The following is a 21,160-nucleotide window of genomic DNA, read 5'->3' on the forward strand; positions in this document are numbered from 1 at the left end:
CACTCAGAGAAAATTGATTTGGCAGGAAGTTTAGGAAAGGGGAAATGTTTATTAATTTTTGGAGATTAAGCTCTCCTGTTAACACCGTCATGATTAAAAAATAAATATAGTCTAACAACCTAAAATTGAATGCATTGAAGGGAACCAAATGAAACCAAGCAGTATTAAAAGTATAATTGTAATTTTAAATGCTTAAGAATAATTTTCTTATTTTTAAAATGTCTGTGCAAATACGGTCTTGGCCACAGAAATACCATGCAATTTAAAAAAAATGGAACAAGGGAACAAAGGTAGCTTAAGATTCCAAAATGCAAGACCACGGATATGAAATGTAGGTAGTTCTTAACATATGACTATAATTGAGCCCTAATTTATGTTGCTGAGACATTTGTTAAGTGAATGTTGAACCTATTTCTTGCCACAGTTGTTGAATCACAGCAGTTATTAAGTTAGTAACACATGGCCTAGGCCCAGGATACTTGTCGGACCCCCTGTAGCCAGCAACAATCTCCAATCGCCCGATGCGTTCCCACAGACAGGGCTTTCTCAGGGTGCCGTCGGCTAGACAATGTTGGCTGGCGACCCCCAGGGAGAGAGCTTTCTTGTGGGTGCACCACCCTTTGGAACCAACTTCCTTTGGAGCTCCGGATGGTCCCTGACCTCTCGTTCCGCCATGATTTGAAGACCTGGTTGTTTCGTAGCCTGGACTGATGGGGGGCGGGGGGGGCGGGGTGGGGTGGTTCTTAATAGTTTTAAATTGATTTTAAACTGTTTTAATTTGGACTTTTAATTTCATATTGTTTTAATGTGCAATTGTGCATTTTATTGTTGTGAGCCGCCCTGAGTCCATTGGAAATAGGGTGGCATATAAATCGCATTAAACTTAAAACTTCAACTTAAACACAGCTGTTAAGTGAATCCAGCTTCCCCATTGATTTTGCTGGTCAGAAGGTGATCAGCAAAAGGTGATCACATGATTCAGAGACACTGCAACCGTCATAAATATGAGTTGGTTGCCAAGCAAATAATTTTTGATCATGTGACCTTGGGAATGCCTCAACAGTTGTAAATGTAAAAAAGATCATAATCAAATTTTTTCCATGCCATTGAATGGTCACTAAACAAACTGTGGTAAATTGAGTAATACCTGCAATTAAGCTGTAGATCTGTTAAACAGATGTTCAGATATAAAGGTTGCTGAATAGGAAAGCAGCACTCATTAGATCCAGAATAAGAGCGCCCGCTTCTGATCCAGAGCTCCAGAAATGACATTACTTAAATTTAGATTGCTGTATACATGGCATAATCTGAACTGAATCCTGAAATTTGTGTTTTGGAAAAAGAGATTTGTCTAGGTCTAGGCAGTCACTAGAAGTCAAGACTGACTTGAAGGCATATGCACGCGTGCACGTACACACACACACACACACACACACACACAGACACAATCTGTGCAGCTTTTTAAAGTTTTTTTTAATGTCCATAAAATATGTAATTATATTCCCAATGGAAGCACCCATGCCAAATTTCAGAGAGATATGTTGAAATTTTTTTTTGATCAAAAAGGAATAGGTATTTTCAAGTTACTCCGTAGCTATGGTAGGGCTGATTTGTGGGATATAGTGCAATTATTAAGGATTAATTCAGTGGTTTTTTTCATGAAATAAATCAACTACTAGATGAATTAGTTTATACAATTCAGGAAAAAAAAACATTGCGCCACTCACTACTCAAGATGAGAGAGCGCCAGTGAGATACCATGAGGTGAATGGTAAAGTCTTACCATCTACAAATTTTCCAACTTCAAGAGTGATTGGGGTGATCAATGGGAGAGATCAATATGAAGGAAAAGCAGATCTCTCAGTTACTGAATCCAAGACTTATTTTCCCACTTTTTCCCCTCAGAGCAACTTATGTAGCTGCAACAAAAGGCTTCACAGTAACCCAGAGGTGGATCAAAGCTGGAATGTCTCAGAGTCCCAGAATTACAATGGGTTCCCATTCTTGGATCCAGACAAACCTGATCACATTTTATGCTAGTAGTGGTGGGGAGACTTTAAGCATATAGAGACTTCTTTTCTAACCAGAAGAAAGGCAGATTCAGACGCACATGATCTGGTTGGCAATGAGCTGTTGAAAACTGAGGAGAAAGAGCAGAGTGTCTCTGATTGCTCCACTGTTTTAGGATTGTTTAGTCCCCAGCTTGGATCAGTGAGTGAGCATTCTTGGTTGCTGTCTTACTCAGCCTGCCGCGAAAGCTTTTAGGTTGGCTTTTGCATTAAAACATTGCCTTCAGGCCTGGGACATGAAGAAGAAGCCACAAGCCAAGAATGTCATGGTATCAGCCATTCCACACCACACCCTGAAAGCATCACCACACAGGCATCTTGTGAGAACCTGTGATGTCATTGGCTGTTTCCTCTGCTGACCAGATTCTCTTCTCCTTCTCCAAAGCAATTGAAGTCTGTTGTGTGGGTCCGTGGGTCATTGTCCGTCTGATGCATGAATCATCACCCAGTCATCTTGGGGAGTGATTTAACAAAGCAACTTTCATCCTGGTGTGGGAGATCTGATTCATGATGTTTTTTTAAGTTGGCATAAACGTATGTTGACTGAAAAAAATGAGGAAATCCCAAGGGAATCAATGGCATATGAGTTTTAGAAAGTATCTAGGACTATTCAGCCATTCAGACTGTTCAGTTTCACTGGTGATCCTGGACTAATCACACACTCGACCTGACCCATTTGAATTGTTATAAAGGTAGGAGAGCTTGCATTTCTTGGGGAAGAAATGTAATCTTTCTTGTGAGCTGTACTTATTTTTTAAAAATGTAGTTGTGGAAGCTAGAAATGTGTTTCCCCGTAACTAATAAAGTTGCTGCTATCAAGAATATAGAACTTTACAATTGCACAGGAAGTGATTTTAGGTCATCATATGCAAATATGTATATCTACATATTACTCACTTATTAGAAAACCCCGAAAGAGATGCAGCTATAAACTTTCTGCATCTGTGAACAGAGTTGAGCACATGATTAAAATATAACTTGTTCAGATGGATGCATGTCTGCATTACAGAACAGATCCTGCTTGCAAATGGTTTAACGTTCATTGTTTAAGGATCATCTTTCCTTCGCTGAGAAATCCCCAAAATACTACTGTTTTTGAGGGTGTGTGGAATTTATTAGCGTTTTATCTCATTCATAATATATTTAAAAAAATAACCCAAACACAAATACTTTCATTTCAGTTGGGTTATATGTTTTCCCATCTGAACAATGCACTTTTAGATTCATCTTGCTTACATTTTAATACTAATAAACCAGCTTATAAAATCCAAATTAACAGTGGTTTTTCTAATATCAGTTTGTCTGAACGAAATGACAGATGGCCAAAGCAAGGATCTTTCAAATTTGGGTCACATTGCATGATTTAAATAAAAGGACTGAAGAACAATTTAATTTGCAAGTTATCAATTTTTTCCTTATGTTGAGAATTTTAAGGGAATCATAGGAAATATGCTGTCATTTATGCAACATTACTACAGCTATCTTCATGCTTGCCTTTGCAATAATTATCTGACGAGTGTTCATTTCAGTGAAAACAAATTAAGAATACTTCCAGTTCACTCAGTTTCTACTCCCTGGTCTCTTGTTTGAAATGGACCAGCAATTGCCTTTGCTCTTGTCAACTTTAAAATGCAGAAAACATGGAAAAATCTTTTTTATATATATAAATGCAGAAAACATGGAAAAATCATGAGCTAGCCAAAGTTCCCTCCAGCTAGCTAACCTAAGAGTGTAAAAGCATTCATTCAGTAGAGTGTCACGCATCCCCTTGGCTACCACTAGTCCTGGATTTAAAAAGGAAACATTCAGGTTGCCATTAGTTGCCCACTCCTTCACTTCAAACCCTCTCTGTCAACCTTAAAAGTGAAGTGAAGGAGTTTTGCAATGGAGGAAGGTAAACAGAAGGCTCATGGCTGGAAAGGAGGACAGGAAGACTTCTGGTTAGGGCCTCTCCAAATTTGCAGAATTTTGCAAAGAAAATGCTACCTCTAGAATTTTCCAACAAATAGAATGGAATTTTCAAACAAATTACAGGCGAGCCATAAAAGACCGTAACCAGGCTGTCAGAAGCAGCAGACAGTTGCCGAGATTTGAAATTGGCTCTATAATGGCATAATTTTCTTGGATAAAGATTCCTCTAAGACCCAGAGGTGGTCTCGCCAAAAGCTACATGATAAGTCTGTGGGAGAAATGGAGCTTGTCCACAGATCTGTTACATAGGACTTAATTCCTGTATTCGCTTTTTAGAGAAACAAAGCTTTCTCAGAAATGCTCTCTGAATTATGTATTTCCTGTTGCTTTTGGAGCTGGCCTTTAAGAAAGTTTTACAAATGTCTTTGTTCCAAAGGGCCTTTCACAAGAAAGGCACTCCATTCTCAACAATCTCAGCTTTAATTTCCTCAGTGAGTGCGCATTTTTATATATGCATGCATGTATCCATCACTTTGGGGAAGCTGTAACTCTGAAAAGCATGTCATAAATGTTCTGGTGAAATGAATAGTAAAATCCTTGTGAATATTGGCTTGTGACTGTCACTCCTGTCATAGACTTTCTCTGGTTTAAATATCACTGCTTCATGTTCTGCCTTTTCCCTCAGCCAAAAGTGCCACTGAACTTAATGCATTTCTCCATCGTAACATGATGAAGTGGTACATTTCTTCATTACTTCTCCCTGGCAGAAAATTCTTAAAGGATGAGTTTCCAGCTAAATTATCAACTGGCACGGAAGAAGACCAAGCAATCTTCTGCCCTGTTCTTTCGTATTTATTTTAATTGAAGGACTGGGCATGTATATTTTAAATTTAGGAAAAAACAAGAGATGATTGCTGCTGATATTGCTATAATTTCTCTCTTTTTGTTTGCTTGTTTTTCCTTCAAGTGTTTTGTAAATTAAGATGATTGCAGTTGTAACCATTGCCAAGGGGACAAAAGTATGTAGCTTGGTTAGGGTATCTTAATAGGAGCCAGAAAGAGAGGTTAGAAAATTAATATTTTTCTTTAAACCTTTCCAGAATGTGTACTGTTTTGTGATAAAAATATATTTATGGAGATTCTCAGTCATCCAGGTCATGGTTGTCCCAAAGGTGCTTTTTTCAAGAGGCAACTGGACTTTCTGGTTTTTCTTTGAAGACGTTTCACTTCTCATCCTAGAAGCATCCTAGAAATACTGTTTCTGCTATCAGAAAAATTGCAGGAAAGTTCATACCTTTTTCCATACCTATTCGTTAATGAAGGTTCCTGGTGAAATATCACTTAAGGCTGCACCACCTGGGACCATGTCCTGTTCAGCTACAGCAGGGTTATCAAACTGGATTTCTTCGAGGGCCGGATCAGCATTGTAGTTCTCTGCAGGCCAGCTGGGAGGAGGTGGCGAATGGGAGGGATGCCTCCTGCAGCATCCTGCCAGCCAAAATGGGACACAGGGGGTGGGAGGTGGCTGTGTGTGTCCCATTTTTGGCCTGGATGACCTCCTGCAGCACTTTGCTGGCCAAAATGGGGTGGGGGGGGCACACAGCCCTCCCATGCTCTTTTTTAGCTGCCAGAGGCACCGCAGACTGGTCCTTTGCTATTTCCAGACTGGCCCCATGGGCCAGATTTAAGCACCCGCGGGCCGGATCTGATCCGCGGGCCTTGAGTTTGACACCCCTGAGCTACAGGGACTTCTTTCTGCAGAGAACCTATGGGATTGCGTAGTAAAATTATATTTCTGTTTCTTGTCATGTATGTATGAAATTGGCTGCTAAAAATGAAGGTGCTCGTAGGACTTGGCTCAGTCAGATTTTTTTGAGGAGATAAAATGTCATGCTTAAGTAGGCTGTCTCTAAACTGAGAGGTCTGCAGAGACACAAAATAGGTTATTCTCAGCGTCCTGAGATTTGTTCAAAAGGGCTGTCACTGGAGAAAAACTCTTATCTAATGCAAGTTTGGCTATCTCTTCCTTCGTGGACGTCAACGTAGCCTTAAAAGTTTGGAAAGGAGTACCTAAAGTTCTGGGGAGAGGCTGCCAGGTGGAGAAGAGAAAGGAAGGCTAGGAGAAATGATCCCAAGAAGTAGCGGCTTCTTTTAAAACTCTCAGTTGATCCATAGTGATCGCTCTGTAAGGTAATCTTGTGTGGTCCCAAAAGTGCTTTTTCAAAAGGCAGCTGGACTTTGTTTTTTCCTTGAAGACTTTTTGCTTCTCATCCAAGAAGCTTCTTCAGCTCTCTTCAAACAACCATGACCTGGATGACTGAGAATCTCCATGGATATTCTTGTGTGGGTTTTCTTTTGACTCAGCAGTGATTAAATCCCTGAAGAATGAATCACCAGTTCAACCAAAGAAGCCTTCTCAAAGCCACAGGTTAGAGGGAAAGAGAAACATTATAATAGCTTACTTCTCATAGTAGTATGCTTGTGCTGTCCAGTTAAGGACAACAGTATTTCAAGAATGGTTCTTTACAGAACTATATGCATTAAACTAGATAGTCTCAATTTGGCGCTATCGGGAAATGCTGAATAGCAATTCCCAGAATAACTTTTAACACTTCTGGAGGCCAGGACTTGTTGGGAAAAGCTGTGCTGCACAACAGAACTGTAAACTAGTCATACATCGTAGAGATGAGGTAGAGTTTGGGAATTAATGAATGATGCTGGCTAGAGTTCTGTTCCTTCATATTTCTTATTTTAGAGATTAGTGCCCTATTTGATTACTATAGAGAAAACTAGCCAGCTGCTAGTTGGCTAGCAGAGATATCTAGATCTGTCTGTCTGTCTGTCTGTCTATATCTATCTATCTATATCTAGACAGACAGACAGACAGACAGACAGACAGACAGACAGAGATAGATAGATAGATAGATAGATAGATAGATAGATAGATAGATAGATAGATAGATAGATAGATAGCTTTAAAATAGTGACAGCCTGGACTGAATGGAGTGTCGGTCTGAGTCAGTCTCACGTAACTCCTTGTATCTCTGCTCTTGATTCCACTAAACATTTTTTTTTCTCTGCTAAATCCATGCTTTCAAAGGTGCTTGCTCCAAGCCGCTCTTTCTCATCATTTTGCAGATTTTTTATAATCATACACATTGTTCCAGAATTTGGCAGCTTTGCATATTCTTGCCATGTTGGCAAAAAAAAAAACAAACAAAAAACCAACCGCTTTGTGGCTGTTGAGCATGAAGTACATCAGAAGGCCACAGCTGCTCCCAGCTGCTGCAAGGAGAATAACATCAAACAAAACGGGCACTAGGACCGAAGAGCTGCCTGGCACTCCGGCCCTCGGAGGATCTGGCAGTCTTTGTGGCTAAGACTGAACTGAGAACCAACAGCAGCAGCAGCAGCAGGTTATGAATCATTTCCTCCTGTTGCCAACACCCCCTGCCGCAGGGGCTGCCCTCTTTTTACCTTCAGCCCCAGCATGTTTCCTGAAAGAGCACATCCTCTTTTCTTCCCCTCAGCCCCATCCACAAGTCCTCCAGGTCCCTCTCGATGAAGAGGTCTTTGCAAGCAGGAAGAGGTGAGTTGCACCAACGTCCATAAGAGTTTTTGAGGGTTTTGCCAGGATACGTCTATGCGAACGTCTGGCGTTTCAGATAAACCTTTGCATCTTCTTTTGGTGAACCGCTCTCACTGAAAAAAACAAAACAAAACAAAAAACAAATAAACAAAAAACACTGCTGTCATCACCCTGGAGGTCAGGATTTGGTCACTGGCACATTGTCACAATCCCCCTTCCCCCCTCCAGCCATTTGTACTAGCTTAAGTATTTTCATTGGTTCAGCTCTTCAGTATAATAACCTAAACCAAACTCTCCCTGAAGCATAAGAACAGAAGAGTAGGGTAACCAATTAAAAGCATGTTGCTGACTCTGTGCATGGCGTAAACTTTCTGGAAAGAGCTTATTATTCTTTGCTGCTGCTGCTGCCGCTGCTACTACTACAGCTGCAGAAATGACCGCCTTTCTTGCAACAGACTTGTCCTCCAGCGAAAAACAGATGTTCCGCCCTTACCCAGAACTGACTTGCAGGCCCTTTCCTTTAACTGCATGAGGACTGGGTGGAATATGACTCTCGTGAGCAGCCGGTGTGATTGTTCCCGTGACTTCATTGGTGATGAAAAGCAAAATTCCCTGCCATGCCTGTTTCCATTCACACACCTGTGATGTGTTGTAGATGTTTATAATAATTCTAAAGCGCAGGAGAATTCACGTAGCCCTTAGTAGAATTGAAAGGCTCTGTCTGGTCGACCATTTCCTCACTCTGCCCAGCAACAGAGACTCCTTGTGTTTCTGTCTTGCTAACCTTTGCGTTTTGTACGTCTGCTTTCCTGCAACAGAGTTTGCATTTTGCAGAATTATTTGTTTCTGCACAATGGAATTCTTTACCATATATGTCAAACCAAATATTTTTCACAAATGATTAGGGGGGGAGGGAATACATTCATATACAAAGCACTAGTCACTGTATGAGGTGAAACATCCTTGATAAAAGCTCATGGCATCCTGTGATCAACATAACAGTGAGTGCTGAAGTCTATGCAGTAAAAGCACCCCTGTCCATGGCTGCTTGAAGCTCACCAGCCGACCTCTAAAACAACTCTTAGTCCATCTTCGTGTTTTTTAAATCTAATCATGCCACATAGGCAGGAGAGGCACTTAGACTTATAAACCGCTTCATAGTGCTTTACAGCCCTCTCTAAGTGGTTTACAGAGTCAGCATATTGCCCCCAACTATCTGGGTCCTCATTTTACCGACTTTGGAAGGGTGAGTCAGCCTTGAGCCGGTGAGAATTGAACTCCTGGCGGTCAGCAGAATTAGCCTGCAATATTGCATTCTAACCACTGTACCACCATGGTTCTTGGTATGGTTTTGGTATTGTGTATGATACAGTAATTAGTAATTCAGTTCAGTTGTAGGTATATCACAACATTCACACACAGGATTTCTTTTGTTGCCTTTTGATATTATCTTTGTTGCTTTCTCACTTGCAGCCTTACTCTACTAGGAATGGTTCAGTTTATTCCCCTAGTTTAGAATACTCATCATGTCACTGGAAAGAGTACTGATTGTAATCCTGTAGATTTCTGGACATCTACATCAGGACTAGGATCCTGTAATTAGAACGGGAAGAGAGTGTTCACCAAGAGAGAACGACCATCTTCTAAACTGGCCATCATAGCATTGTTCACTCTCAGGTCTATCTATGGCTGCTAGAAGCAGGATTTCTGCATGGCTCAGTAGGGTAGGTAACAAAAATTAAGGAGGGGATACATGGGTGTAGCTGGGGCTAGCTATGTTACTGTATGTTGCATTGTGTGGTTTTAGTAGTCGTGATCATAAAACGTGCAACTCAGTAGTAGTGATGGCTTTGCTCATATAACATCCACCTAATTTGCCTGTAGTTTATTCAACTTGGCTTTCTAGATTTTCTAGATAGTCTGGTGTGCTAATCACATAGGGTTGGTTTGCCCATGCTAGGCTAAATTGTTGCTGGCTAACTGTAGATCAGTGTTTCTACAACAGGGAGCCTTTCCTCAGTTTCTAGATTGGAGGATGGCAATCCTATAACCTTCTAGAAGACTTATTTGTATATAGGATGGTGATTTCTGCCAGAAGAATCTCTGCTTCTTTACAGCTACCGACAGTTGCTTTTTAAAAAAACCAATAACACTGGAACTGGGAAACTAGCCTATTTTTCAAAGGTATCTGCCGTGTATTGTAGCGGATTACAAAGGAAAATATGTGACAAGCCGTCTTAAAGGTGGTGAATTCGGAGCATTGTCATCCATCGTAAACAAGTGTCAACGTTCCTGTCTGGCTGACTTTTTATTAAAAAATACTGAGAATCCTCTAGCACCTTAAAGACTAATTAATTCATTACTGTATTCATATTCTTCACATCACTTCATCAAATGGACAGTTTATTCTGTAATAATTGCATTACTCTTTAATACGCGTTGGCTAACTCCCACAGAAAATCGTGGAGCTGTATCAGTAGCTGGGATACAAGGGTGTGAAATTGGGCCAGGCACGTGACCACTATAAGAAAATAACCAACAAGTTATGGGCAACTCCATCTACAGGTAGTCCTCGGTTTATAACAGTTCGTTTAGTGACCGTTCGAAGTTACAACAGCATTGAAAAAGTGACTTACGGACATTTTTCACACTTGTGACTGTTGCAGCCATCCCCTGGTCACGTGATCAAAATTCAGATGCTTGACAGCTGACTCATATCTATGACAGTTGCAGTATCTCAAGTTCATGTGATCCCTTTTTCTGACAAGCAAAGTCAATAGGGAAGTCAGATTCATTTAACAACTTTGTTACTAACTTAACAACTGGAATGATTCACTTGACAACTATGTCAAGAACGGTCCTAAAATGGGGCAAAATTCACTTAACAAATTTCTCACTTAGCAGCATACATTTTGACCTCAATTGTGGTCATAACTCCAGGACTACCTGTACAACCCAGCTTAACTCCTTATTCCCTTTAAGCAGTTTTGCCACACCAGTGTTTTTGCTATTGATTATGCTGTCAAATTTAAGCCTTGGGGGCCAGATCCGGCCTGCGGGGTGTTTAGATCTGGCCCGTGGGGTTGCCCTGGAAACAGGGCAGTGCCTCTGCCAGTAAAAACGAAGCTCGGAAGGGCTGCAGGTGGCCCTCGCGAGCTCCGTTTTTGCTGATAGAGTGCTCGGGCCGCCACAGGCACCCCTGACATGAGTGATGTCGAGCTGGCCACGCCCACCCTGGCCCCCCAAGGTCAAACACAACCCTGATGCAACCCTCAATGAAATCGACTTTGACACCCCTGCTCTATCCTCTCATGAGGCTTATCAGTCTTCCTTCCAGCAGGCCACTACAAAATGTGAAAAACTTGGTTAAAAATAAAAAGCAGCCTGACTGGCCAGTATATGGGATGGTAGCAAAGTCACTCCACAGAAGAACTAGGAAGGACGAGGTGAAGATACCAGCATTGCCTTGACTCTTGGGTCTGGCAGAAGGAAGAAACACAAAGAGGCAGAAGAAAACAATTCCCACCAGTAGGGAAACCACCTGCTTTGCAGCTCCAGAAGCTGCACAGCGAAACTGTTTGCGGCATTTCTTTTGGGACAGTAGCTGAGCTGAAAGTTAATCAGCTCCGCTTGCAGTCACCCACACAAGGTCCATAGCATTGTGGAGGCATAAAAGCATGGTGCCAATCTCAGATTGATGCAGCTCTTGCAAAGGGAAGGAGCCTATCGCAGCCGATAGCGGTTTGCAAAAACAGTGGATTAATTCAGCGCCTCTCAGGCTCTAATTTCTTGGCAGCTGGGCAGCACCTGAGGTTTAAAGAATCTCAGTCTGGGAGCTTTCTAGAGCAGGATTAAACATGTGGAGGAGAGGAGAATCTGCCATAATAATGAAAAACTCCATATTGTTTGTGTAAATTTTAGGATGATAATCCATACTTATTGCTGAGTTAAATTACTATCCAACCATTCTTGAATTGGCAGAAGTCTACTCAAGCCTCTGGTTTGCTGTTCGCACTCTCTGCCTTGCATCAATTGCTTCTTTTTTGGTTTGTTGTTGATTGGTGTTGCCTTGATAATGCATGTGCAATTTGTGTGTGGCCTATTAAGTGATTCGTTAAACCTTCTGGATTAACTGCCATTCTCTTTGCAAATGTCACCCATCAGTGAGAAACATCTTCCAATCATGATGCAGAGGTGGGGCCTGGAGAAGGGGTGAGTTTTAGCAGGTGACTTGGCTTGACTTTCCTGTGCACAGCAAAAAAAAAAAAAAAAAAGCAGCACAGAGTTTTTCTCATCCACTCTGCAAGCCCATTGGGCTGGCGTTTGGGTGGCAGGATTTGCAGGTGGCTCAACCTGTGTTTTCCTACTTTCTCTCGGGAGAGTGCAGGTGAGTGCTCTTTCTGTGCTTCTGCAAGCCTTCTGAATGGTTGAAGAAATTCGGGGAGACACAGAGCTTTGGAAAAAAAAAAGTCACAAATCCAGGAAACGGAGGTTTTTCAAAAACCCGGCATCTTTGCAAGCCCACTGAATTCGAAAGAACTGCAGTCTTCAACTTTGGTGGAGAGTGACTCTTTTCAAAGCCTCTCCCCTCTGCACATGCACTGAACTCAATGGCAGTCTTCTGTATTTTGGAAATAAACCCCCTGAGACCGGAGGGAGGATTGTGTGCCTGCACTGGTTGAGGTGACTAACAGGCGCTTCATTGATCCCACACTTCAGAAGGCATCTGACTTCCATTGCCAGCTGCGTGGATAGTGATGGGGCTCAGACCTGGCAGGCCTTGAAAAAGCCACTGCTTGCTGTTGGTTGAAAGGGAAAACTCTTTATCTTTAACACTGGTGTAGTTAGAGATTACATATGGCAGCCTCATGCACGGGCTGTGTACAAGATGAAGGTAATATAAGGTAACATCATAGCAGAGTAAAATGTGGCCAGGGGGAATGTTCAGACAATGGTAAGATGCAAATGTGGAAAGGCTCTTTTTCTGATACTTGAGCTTTAGAAACTTCTGTTCAGAGATGGTATTCAGCCGGTTCGGACCCCGAACCGGTAATGGAATGGACCGGTTCACCCGAACCGGTTCTATGCCATCCTATTTAGGCACATTTTTGAGGCTGGGCGCATGCACGGAAGGCCAGGTGCATGTGCGGAAGGCAGGTGTGTGCACAAACCGGGTGCACGTGCGCACAAAGTGAGCGCACGTGGGCACGGAGAACCGGTAGTAACATAATGTGAAACCTACCGTTGCCTGTGTTCCTTGCTACATAGTAAGATAAGCACCAGGGTTTATAGAAACCTAGAATGAAAGAACTGGAAGAGATCCATCCATCTCTCTAAATGCAGGAATCTCCTACTACGCCATCCCTGGCGGATGGCCACTCAGTCTGTTTATATACCTGATGCAAAGGAGAGGCCACCGCCTCCAAAGGCAGTCAAGCAGCTTTTACCCTTAAGATGCCTCTTCTGATATCTAACCAATGTCTACTTCCTTGTGACTGACACCTACTGTTTCTTGCCCTGCCTCCTGGAGTAACTTGCTTGCAGCAGTCTTAAACCCAAATGTTTTATCTGTTTATATTAATGCATCTAACCTGCTGCAATCAAATGACTCTAGACGGCCTAAAGGCTACACAAACCAGTCTTGAAATGTAATGTGCACAATAAAACCAATTTTAACAATAATAACTGTATCAGCTCCCATGTAGAAAGAAGGACAAAACAATAACAACAGAGAACGAAGAAGCAAGATGGCATTAGGAATGGACTTGAGGAAAGGCCTGCCAAAACGATCCATTTTTTAAAAGTTTCTGGAAGTCTGAAAAGGCAGGGACCAACCTCATCTCCATTGGGAGGATGTTCCAGAGTATTAGCACAGCCAGAGAAAAGCTGTCTAGCCCCCACCCCACAAATATTTTAGAAATGGAGATGTGCAAGAAATCTCTCCCAGCTGTTCTAACTAATCAACCCAATACTGGTTGGATCAGAGAGTCCTGAAGGTAATATTTAGTGGTTAATACAAAAGGCAAGGATTTAAGGTGGAAAAAAAAGGAGGAAAAACAGATTAATTTTTTGGTTTCTTTCTTTTTACTCCCTCAGTGGGCAAAACTTTGAATAGGGTTTCAAGATGACTACAGCATGCTGACTGGAGTCTTCAGCAGAAACATTTTTTAAGGCCACTATGGGTCCTCACTTGTACAAACAAACAGAACCAATTCCTTGGCTCATTTACCTTGTTCCTTTTGCCAGCTACTCAGGCAGCAAAATTCAGTTCAGCAATGTATTTTAACAATATTGGACCTACTGAAGGGCTGCATTTGGCAAAGATTGCTTTCAGGAGGCTGTTTGACCTGAGCAGGTAACAACTTTATGGCATCTCCAAGTCACTGGGCTCTCCTGAGCTTTGATGTGTGGATTACTTTTGTCTGTCTGTGTAGTATAAAAAAAGAAAACTTGTCAGCACCCCTCACACATGCATATATCTTTGCTTGCATGTGTTTCAGTATCTAGTAGTTTGGGGAGAGGAGGAAAATCTTGAAAGGCTGATATAGAGATGGGATGGTGAAGGAGGTTGTAAAAACGTAAACAGAACTCTTGGGATTCTGTATGTTCACCATGGTTCCAAAATTACAGCCAGATGAATCGTGTAGTTGACCTTGCTTTTCAAAGGCCTTGCCTTTCTCATTGGCTGTGTTTGTGGTGGCTTGTTAGTAAACTAGGAGAGTGAAAAACTGCTCTGTGATACACATACACAACCAGGCTGTTGGAGGTGAGTTTCCAATGTACAACTCCACCAGTGGTGAAATCTGAACTGGTTTGCCATCGGTTCACTGGCTGCGCATGCTTGGTGCGTGCCAAACGCACACTGAGCGCGCATGTACATTGCACACCAAATGCACGCTTCACGCGCATGCACAGTACACACCAAACACATGCTGTGCGCACATGCACAGTACACATCAAACGCATGCTGCATGCACGCACATGCACGATACACACCAAATGCATGTTTCGTGTGCAGAAAGACTTCAGAAGGTAAGTAGAACAGCGATGGGGAGGTAACGGCTGTGCCACACAATTTAGATTCACTATAAAGCAGGGTTTCCTGCTTTCTAGTGATTTTAAATAGCGCAGCACAGCTGATAGTTGGAAATACTGGTTTTCTTACTACCAGTTTGGCCGAACCTGTAATTTTTATCACTACCAGTTCACCCGAACCAGCGCGAACCGGTAGCATTTCACCACTGAATTCCACTCTTTTCGCATAACAGTTAAATAGCTGAACAGCAATGGGGGTGGGCAATGTGCAAGAATTTCCTTCACAATGAAATAGATCATCCACTTTGGCCAAAGAACCCTGGCTGAGCTACTCTGCCTACTAGTAATGGTGGCCTGTGATGGATTTTAAAGTAACAGTGATGTTTCCTTGTTAGAGAAATTGACAGAGAAGGGAGCCGCATACATCACATTAGCGATGGCATAATGGCTGCATGACTCAAAGTGCCAGCAGCAGATATATATTCTGCCAGCTGATTAAAAAGGGAATCTGAAAGGGTCCTGCCTGGTACATTTTTTTTTTGTACTTTTGAAACTTGAGGAAGGGGAGTGCATGATAGATGGCGTGTGCCCATCATGTTTTGTCTTCAGAATACAATCTGCAGAGCTGATTGCGGAACATTGTGCCTGTTGGCTCCTTGCCTTGTGCAGAAAACAAACTGCCAGCCTTTGGCATCATTATGATTTCCAGGAATACCTGTGAGCCCCGTAAGGTTTCTTAGAAAGTAAAAATAACAGAGAGCTAAAACCCAGTGCTTTGAACAGTGCTTTGAAATCTCCCCATCCCTCCAAGGATAAAGCTAATCGGGAGCAGTAGAAAGAATCCTGCAGGAGTAGACAAAGGTAGCAGTTTGGCAAATCAGTGCTTTGCAATTGTTTATAATTGACCTAGCAGCAGTTTTATGAAAAGGTAGAGTATCCTCACACGGCTTCCAAATTCCAGATGTGCTCAGCTGCCCTAAAGGTTGTGGACTCCTGGCATAAATGTAAGTCCATTATATTAATTTGAGTTCACATCCCTAATATAGCTTCCCATGCTTTATTTCTAAATAATACCAGCTGACCCACTGCAAAATTTAGCTTAACCTTGCAAAGGACAAGCTCATGCTAAGAGCAGTGACTTCAGCTTGCAGGGTTGCTCTTGTGCTTGTCTTGTCTTTTGTTGCTGTCAGCAAAATTGCATGGAGAGGAAAGCTCCTAGGATTAAACTCAGCAGAAGATCTGGAGATACACCTGAAAATGATGCTAACAAAATTCAAAAGAGAAAGTAAGACGCCTTTCGATGTTTATCTTTCACGATTTCGATAGCTCAAGAAAACCTGCTGCCCTCTAAATGTTTTTGGAATACTAGCTTCAGTAGCAGCAGCAGCTACTACAGCTGATGGTGAGGAATTTGAAGAACTATAGTCTTAAGTGCTATATAGTTCCTGTTTGCAGGTTTGTGGACCAGCACCCTTTTCTGATTCAAGTAAAAGCATTTAGAAGAGCCATCTATTCCATCATACCTAAATTGGAATATTTCTTCAAGCAAGAATATGAGTCTGTTATTCTAGCAGAATAAGAATCGTTCCCCCTTGGAACGCTAAAGTTGGGAGGTCCAGCAGACAAAAGCTGGAACAAGACCAACCTCAGTGCCCTAGATCAGGAAGGGTCACATGTTTTTTAAAATGGTACCCTGTTTCCCCGAAAATAAGACATCTGATAATAAGCCCAATTGGGCTTTTGAGCACATGCACTAAAATAAGCCTCCCCGCGAAAATAAGCCCTCCCCAAAAATATTTAAATGCAGAGCTGGAAATCAGGTAAGACGGCAAGAGGAGCCCCATCTTGCTCCAGGCACCCCAAAATAATAAGAATAAGAAAAAAATATAAGGCAGGGTCTTATTTTCGGGGAAACACAGTATATGTATTTTGTTTTATGAAGTTGTTAAACATTGTGGGAGAATACACTTATATTGAATGTGCAGGGTATAATTTACAAAAATAGAAAAGATGTGTCCTCATCTATTTTTTTCAGAGGTTTTGGATTCTTGAGACTGGTCTCGAATTTAAAATGAGATAACAAGAAGTAATAATACAATCTATCTTCCTTCTGGAACATGAGGTTTCTTGAGTCCTGAAAGGCATGAAACCAGTCAGCTGGAAAAATAATGTGTGCAAGTGGCCAGAATTCTGGTGTTTTGTTAATTGGTTGTGTGAATGTGTCCTTTTAGCACTTCTATAGTTGGAATGGTGGAGTTTGACCTGTTTCGGAGTGGTGTTGCTTTTTTAAAAACTCCTGTCCATTTCTCTAAGGAAAATAGTCCTTTTCCTCAAAGCCACTATTAGGAAAATAAATACACAACTTCTTTTCATTACATCCATCCATATGAAGCTAAAAGATGGCTCCCACCAGACATTTGGATGACTGTCTCTCGCTGGGGGAGACAATAGAGAATCAGCAAAGCAGGTTGGAACAGGCATCTTGCCAACAAATGAAGGGGATGGGCCAAGACAGCTGAGCTAGCATTTCATTTGTCTATGCATCTGTCAGTTCCATTGGGAAGATGTGTATGCAGTGTGGTTAAAGCACCTGTTAAAGAGTTCTCCTCTTAGACTATTGTTCTGTTTTCGGCCTGCAGGAGAAGTGGTCTTGTAGATCTCCATCAGGTGGAAAATTCCACTGCGTGAGGGGCCATCCCTAGGAAAGCCCTGTAATTTTTCTTCTTTGTGGCATTAGAGTTCATATTTATTTAGATACTGGAGCAAATAATGCTGTTAGAGCTGCCACCCTTCAAAGTATCTCTGTTAATGTAAGCCATCATTTGTCCATTTGGAGCAATGCTTCCTTTTCATCCTACTGAGTTAATTCATCCGTGCACCCATTGGAAAACAGACTAAACTTTACAGGAAGAGAAACTCTGTAATCCCCAATTTGCCAAAGGAGAACATTCCGTTGGGTATGTTTACAATTTTTTTGGGGGGGGGGAACCCTTTTCTTTGCCGTAACATATGGGTATCTCATACTCTTTCCTTTCAAGTCCTTAAGGTACAGATCTTGAATGTAAAGTGCTCTTAACAATCTTGAGAGCTAGGTAGAGAATAGTCCAAGAATTTGAACAACAGATGGCTTGCCCTAGGAATGCATCCAGCTAGTTGGTGTCCATTTCAAGTTGACTCTCCTAGATCTGTCTTTTGCTTCCCCTTAGCAACCACTGATTGGTCCGTCTGTCCACCCTTCCTGAAAAGGGGGCACCTGTGTTATCTTAGGACACTAAGACCATGACATGCAGTGGGCTTCTCTTGGTTTTGCAAGGCTATTGCCCCTGATAAATGCTCTGATATATATATATAAATTTATATACCACCCTTGTCCCCCTAGGGACTCAGGGCGGTGAACAGCCGAAATTAAAATACATACAATATAAAAGTTAAGATAGCTAAAATAAATTAAATCAATTGGCCCCCAATTTAAAACCCCAAAGCTATACAATTAAAACTAACCCATAAAAAACCTAATTAGGCTAGGCCGGCTTGCTGAAATAAAAACGTCTTCAGGGCCTTACGGAAAGTGCGGAGATCCGGGATCAGTTGTATTCCGGGAGGAAACTCATTCCAGAGGGCGGGTGCCCCCACAGAGAAGGCTCTCCCCCTGGGGGCTGCCAGCCGACATTGCTTGACCGACGGTAGCCTGAGGAGGCCCTCTCTGTGAGAGCGTATTGGCCGGTGGGAGGTTATCGGTAGCAGAAGGCGGTCTCGTAAATACCCTGGCCCTAAGCCATGGAGCGCTTTAAAGGTGAGAACCAACACCTTGAAGCGCACCTGGAAGACCACCAGGAGCCAGTGCAGCTCGCGCAGGAGAGGTGTTATATGGGAGCGCCATGTCACTCCCGTAATCACCCGCGCAGCCACATTCTGGACCAGTTGGAGCCTCCGGGTGCTCCTCAAGGGGAGCCCCATGTAGAGAGCGTTACAGTATTTACCAGGATGGAGATAATAATGAAGTTGTTACAAATGCTTTAGAGCTCAAGCTGCTTCATCAAAGCTGGCCATCTAAGGACTGCTCAGGTGAGACGGATCTATATGGCTGAGAAGGGGAATTCACGCTCCTTTGAGGAATGCTAAGCTGTCAGGTCAGTGGCTGATGAAATAGTTAAGCATAGATCTTGAGCTGAGCCTGTCGAGTATGTGAGATAGTTGTGTTGTTTTATAAAACGGCTGACCTTGTGGATGTTCATTTATACTTCCTCATCCTGTCCTTGGAAAATATGGATTGGCACAAGGGAGATCCTGTCCGAAACTATGAGCCCGGACATAGGAAATCCAAGAGGAAATATTGGTTATATCTTTCTTTTGACAGGGCTTAGCCTGAAGATTTCATAAAGCTCCAGTTGGCCTCCTGTCAGCAAGCTGCAAGGCTTCCCATAGAAAAAAAAAAAAACCCAACCATTTGTTCCATTTTAAATCAGTCACTAAGCTTTTCTCACTGAGGCCTTTGGGATGTGCGGTGGTTACCTTTCTGAATTACCAACCAATCTTCTGTGAAGTGCTGTTACAGCGTATCTACAAGTAACCTAGATAGAATTTTTTTTAGTGTCACTGACTGTATATATATAGGAAAATGTTTTCTTATGTATTTGAAGGTCTTTTCTTCAATGGGGGAAAGGCATGAATAATCTCCTTCCCTTAAAAGAACCTGGATTTATGTGGGACTGTTCTGAATTTTGGAGTAAAGCAAACTTTTCTGGGACTACAGGCTGAATCTTCTGGGCTGGGTACCTAAATCTTAGATACACACAAACACATCCTATATATGTAACGCAGGGGTGGGCAAATGTGGCCCTTTTACAACCTGTAGACTTCAACTCCCAGAATTCCTGAGATAGCCAGGAATTCTGGGAGTTGAAGTCCACAGGTTGTAAAAGGGCCACATTTGCCTACCCCTGATGTAACACACATAATTTTGTATACAGTCTGGGTTTAATGCCTATTCTGCACTGGAATTTTATACATTTTATATGTTTCTATTTACTAATTACAGGTAGTCCTCGACTTATGACTGCAATTGAGCCCAAACTTTCTGTTGTTAAGTGAGTCATTTGTTCAGTGAGTTTTACCCCCTTTTACGACCTTTCTTGCCATTGTTGTTAAGTGAATTACCGCCGTTTTTAAGTTAGTAACCCAGTTTTTTAAGTGAATCTGGCTTCCCCATTGCTTGTCAGAAGGTCGCAAAAAGGGATACAGCAACAGTCATAAATATGAACCAGTTGTCAAGCATCTGGATTTTGATTACATGATCATGGGGATGCAGCAAAGGTCGTAACACTGAAAAATGGTCATAAGTCACATTTTCAGTGCCGTTGTAACTTTGAACGGTCACTAAATGAACTGTTGAAGTCGAGGACTACCCGTACATTTTATTGTTTATTTTCCTCTCTTTTTAAATATTGTGAGAAATGTGAATGTTTCATTTACTGAAAGAACCTCAGCTGGATTTGAATAATAATGCATTCACAGCCTTCTCTATCGGCCCACGGTCTAGCAATCAGTATAATAGACACCCATGTCACCATCTTTCTGGGACTTTTTTCGCCCGCTGAATTGAAATGTTCTCTGGCCATTGTTGAGTCAGCAAAAAACTATGCTTGTGTGAAATATGCATCCTATTGGCAATCTCTATCCTGTCTCTATTGTCTCTGTTTCAAGTCTCTGCAGTCCTCTGCCTTCCTTCAGCCTAACAGGTTTTATACACCTTGAGGCAGTTCTTGGACAGGGCCAGATCAAGAGGGGGAAAATATTTCAAAACCTGTTCAGCTAAGGGATCTTCATGCCTGCCTTGCTTAAGGGGTGGGGATGAGAGGAATGTGACATCATGCAGACATAGCAGGAAAAAGATGCCTACGATCTCCCATTGGGGAGTTGCAGAAATTTGCTGAATTGCAACCCTCCCCATCACTTGCTAGATTGGATTGCTGGGAGATTTAGTTCCCGTTGACTTTCTACAGTAGTAAAAACTGGTTGAAGAACTAGAGATGGTGGCATGCTGGGCAAAGAAAGGGTATCATCCAAAAGATTGATTTGAAAGAATAGAGAAATTGGCTAGCTTTTTAAATCGAAAAAAATGTTGCTGGCTAGGGCTTCTCTCTTTCTGTATGACTGATTAATCTTCTTCTTCATCAGCACTGAGAGGCAGGGTGGATAAAAATCAATGATTTTTTTAAAAAAATCAAAAAAAATCAGATTTTTTTTATTTAAATCAGATTTTTTTGATTTAAATCGGATTTTTTGGATTTTTATCGAATTTATTTTAATAAAAAACTTTTGGGGTAAAAATCTATCGTAAGATAGTTTTCTATTTAAGATACATAAATAATTTAGTTTATTCAGCATGAAATGGAGCTTAGTTATGTAGCATGAGGCTGTATATTCTGCAACACTGGGACTATCGGTGAGTCAACAGTGGGTCAAAGGAGTAGCAGAGATGACAGTTGCTCTTTAAAAATTATGATTTAAATCGAGTTGATTTAAATCAAGCCTTTTTACTAGTGATTTAAATCAT

At 41.9% G+C, this 21,160-nt stretch overlaps 1 protein-coding gene across 12 annotated transcripts in view; it reads left to right on the top strand.

Moving 5' to 3' along the window:
* RBMS2 (RNA binding motif single stranded interacting protein 2) overlaps nucleotides 1-21,160 on the top strand; it is a 68,521-nt gene that overhangs the window by 14,228 nt on the left and 33,133 nt on the right. The gene's annotated exons all lie outside the window — the stretch shown is intronic.

The sequence above is a fragment of the Pantherophis guttatus genome, chromosome 2 (genome assembly GCF_059756535.1).
Source record: "Pantherophis guttatus breed Tessera chromosome 2, ASM5975653v1, whole genome shotgun sequence".
Classification (NCBI taxonomy): domain Eukaryota; kingdom Metazoa; phylum Chordata; class Lepidosauria; order Squamata; family Colubridae; genus Pantherophis; species Pantherophis guttatus.